Source organism: Argentina silus (assembly GCF_951799395.1).
Source record: "Argentina silus genome assembly, chromosome: 10".
Taxonomy (NCBI): domain Eukaryota; kingdom Metazoa; phylum Chordata; class Actinopteri; order Argentiniformes; family Argentinidae; genus Argentina; species Argentina silus.
Genome location: NC_139664.1, coordinates 9,080,084 through 9,084,339, shown reverse-complemented (window position 1 = coordinate 9,084,339; position 4,256 = coordinate 9,080,084).

Below are 4,256 nucleotides of genomic sequence, written 5' to 3'. Positions count from 1 at the left end.
GCACTCATTCTCTTATTCTTCTCTAACCTTTTCCTCTTTTTCCTCAGTGAACGATTGTTTTGAACTCTTGACTTTTCCTTTGTTTAGTGCATGCGTGCTTGTGTGAGTGTTTGTGTTAGAATGTGTGCATACGTGCGTGTGTGTGTGTGTGTGTGTGTGTGTGTGTGTGTGTGTGTGTATGCTGCCCTCATGATGTCATGGTTGTGGCATGGCCTCTGCTTCATAGTCACTTCTGACTGCTGCAAGATCTTTTTCTCTGCTTTGACTGCTTCTTTGACCTTAATGTGACCACAATCGACCATCCTGACTTAGACAGGAAGGGAATGTGCAAAAGCAATGTAAGGACTGGTTTGGTCCCCATGATGGTATACCGCAATCAACTAATAGAGACTGCAGTTGGGGTGATCTGAAACAGCTCTATTAAGTGAGTGCAATGAGGTTGATCCATGAGTTAGAATATATTCTCTTCAATTGCTCTAGATATCAGTCCCTAGGCATACCATTTATCAGAATGGAATTGATGCACTGTAAATTTAAGATACAACAGGAGTTAGGTCCTGTGATTTGTTCATGACTTGTATGGGTTAGCCATGGGCCTACAAAGAAAGGATGGAAATGGACAAAGGGTCATGGAAAAAGAGAGAAAGAGAAAGAGAGTCAGAAAAGTGGAATTCTTCCACAGAAAGGATACACATTCCTGTGTCTTTAGAGTACAATAGAGTCACATGGACGAGAAGGAACAAGGGAGGGATAACTATAGAGGTTAACATAGGGGTAAAAGAAAGTAGGAAAAGGAGGGATGTAAAATAGGGAGCTGTGGGAGTGTGGAAAGTTAAACTTTGCTCCAAAAAAGGTCCTTCTTGAGTATTGGCTTGAGCTAATAAAGAGGAAATGTGAGCACTTGCTCCATCTAGTGATGACAGTGTGGCAGTGCTGTCCCCAAGCAGGAGGTCATGTTATGAAGCTGTTTATTTTGGGAGTTTTCTACTCCACTCTCACACAATCTGGTGCAGGCACGCACGCACACACACACACACACACACACACACACACACACACACACACACACACACACACACACACACACACACACACACACATAAGACAAAGCAATCAATGCTCACACCAGGGGCCATTGGCAGGCGTAATGCCAGTAGGCTAATTTTTAAAAATTAAATAAATATATTTTATTAGCAGGAGAGAACTTGTCCAGGGGGGTAGCAGGGGAGAAGAGGTCTGGGGGTTAGGGTTAGTTGAAAGGATGGAGCACATCCATCACTGCAGATTTGAATCAGCAGGAGACTTAACAGCTGAGAATTCTGAGAACTCGAGAATTCTCTTGACCACAAATGAACTTCCTCTTTCTATACTATTCCACTTCAATTCCACCATAGAGATGAAAGACCTAAAGTGAAAGTCTACCCCTGAATGTTGTCTCTCAGTCTCACATTACACCCATTTTTAAGATCTCTGCATTGGTTGCTTGTTAGTGTCAGAATTGATTTAAGGTTTGTTTATTGTTTTACAAATCATTGCATGGCCCAGAGTACATGTCTGACATGTTTTGTACCCAATAGAACCCTCAGATCAGCTGGTACTGGTATTTTAGTTGTCTCAAAGCCTGGGACCAAGACCTATTTGGAGGCTTCTTTTTAGTTTTGATGGCCCCAACCACTGGAACAGCCAGAGGAACTGAGCCGAAACTGTGGATATTTTCTAAAGAAAGCTTAAAACATACATTTTTGCCCAGGCTGCTTTTATCTTTATTTTATTTTTTAATTATTTTTCATGTATTTATTTTATCTGTCCATTTGATTGAATTGTATTGCATTTGTCTCTCAGTTCCCCATAACCATGTGAAAATGCGTCCAACTATCAATCCTCAATTCTCAATCCAAACTTTGTTTTTTTTAGCACATTGCATTGCATATTACGTACAAGATGTGCTATATTAACCAAATGTGAATGATTGATTGGTTGATTGATATGTCTTTGGGTGCATCTCAATCATCTAATGTGGCTTCGTTTACTTTTTCTTGTCTTGTGAAAAAGAACTCTGAAAACAACATGGAGGATGCCTACTGTGAATTTTCTTTCACCTGCCTTAATTTTTATTCATCATAGTGCATTCAAAATGACAATCACAACACATAGGTCATTCAATACCGACGTACCCATATTTAAGGTGTCGAGGCAAAAAAATAAATGTAGCCACTCGCCAGGTCAGAGAAACTGCTGGAAGAAAAACATTAGGACTATGCCTAACGACAACCGTATGCCCGTCATTTTAAAGCTTGTGCCATTCCCACAGGCCTGTGCGTTTTTGTCAGGCTCGAGTCCCTTGGGGTTTCCTTCGAAGTGTACAGGAAGGCACCGGTTCTCCAGGACGTCGCACGCGAGGATCAAGTGCTTGGTCTCGTTACGGACGCTGGTGACGCTACAGGTCCCGGGCGAACTCCTCACTGTTATATATGTGAACGGGCGTCGGCTAATGCACAAATTCCCGCTAAACTTCTTTCCTCCGTTGCTTGAGCAAACAGCGTCCACCCTCTTCTCGTCGCTTGCGTGGAGGAAAGACTGTGTCGGTCTTTCGCAGTCCTGGTGGTCACGTAGGTACTTCTCCCAAGCATTTTGGTCCAGAGTTTTCGGGGTTCCCGCGCGCACGTGTCGATGAAGGAAAGTATTGTGGCCGTTGTTGTATTTAGACGGTTGGCAGGGCTCGTTGTTGGAATCGCTGGCCAGTACCGGGTTTCTCAACAACAGGCAGATTGAGAGAAATAGGGCAGCACTGAGACCCTTCATCGTTCAGGAGTCTTCAATCTGTAGAGAAACATGACACCAGTATGATAGACATCTCTCTCTCTCTCTCTCCCTCTCTCCCTCTCAGTCACACTTCTACCTCTTCACACAGTGTCCCATTCCAGTTAGTAAGGCCTATCTGTCTAATTCAGTCACAGAGAGCAATGCTGAATCAGAAGTATTCAGATGGACAGAGCTCTCACAGAAGCCCTCAGTCAGACATCTTGAAAATGAAAGTAGGAATCTTAAATGTAGGCCTTTAAAGTTAGTAGAGGTGTGCATATTTGCAAAGAGGTATTTATTTATGTATTACCTGGTTGTAGAGCTGCAGCTTCCGTTGTGTTCTTGCAGCTGACCTTTGCTCTAGCTGTGTGGTGTATCTACTGTAAAAGTCAGCAGTTCATACTCTAATTTCACATCCTGTTTGGGAAGGGTGTGCTTTGACTTGTACTGTGTGTGTGAGTCACAGTTTGAAAGTCTTCATGTCTGAATGTGTTTATGTGTGGGTGGCTGTATAATTCATACATATTCCCAAAGTGTGGGGAGTACTGCAGGGGGGCGCAGGGAGATGGGATGGGAGAGAGAAATTAAGTGTACTGTAGTGGGGGAAAAATCCCAAAACGCTGACTTGAACCCTAACCCAGGTGGAAATATGTTGAAATATGTTGAAATATGTTGAAATATGTTGCACACAAGAGCTGTAAACAAACACTGTCACTGAAAAAAAAAAAAAAAAAAAAAACATGGACAAATTCTTGTCAGTGTCTAAAAGAAAGGCAGACGCCCCCCAAGTGTTCAAGTGTACTTGTAAATATGGCAGCTTACGTTTCTCAAGTCATCGACACACAGTGAAGAACCAGCAGGGAGGGAAGGGAAGTGAGGGAACATAAAGCCCCAGTGATAATTAGACAGGTGCAGGTGGCCGGAGGGAGACACCTAGGGGCCGCACTGGGAAGCGCGATCCCAGTCCGTAACACACAAGGAGAATAGGAATGTGTAATGTAAGAAAATGGCTTTTTTCAATCCATGATTTCAACAAGGATAGGAATGTGTAAGATAGGAAGATGGTGTTATTTGTTATGTTACTTGTTATGTTAATTTTCTCTTCACAATTTAACTATTTTTAACTATAAAAAGGTTTTAACTATAATTACATCCTTGTATTGTTATTTATAGAGAGAAAGTGCCGGTTTGTACAACTCTGCAACAAATGCAATTCATTTTACCAAGAAAGATGGGGACTGTGTTGTGTAGGGGGGGCCTGAATTATTTTCAATTACCAAAGGGAGGCCTGACTGAAAAGGTTTGGGAACCACTGCACTATGGTGTTATAATAGCTTTGGTGTGTTCTGGTTGAGGAGATCACTATGCTGCTATAAATACTGTCAAGGTCCAGTGGGGTGTGTGTGGGGAGGGGGCTATATTAGGATGTTTGCTGTGTGCGCGTGCACGTTCCT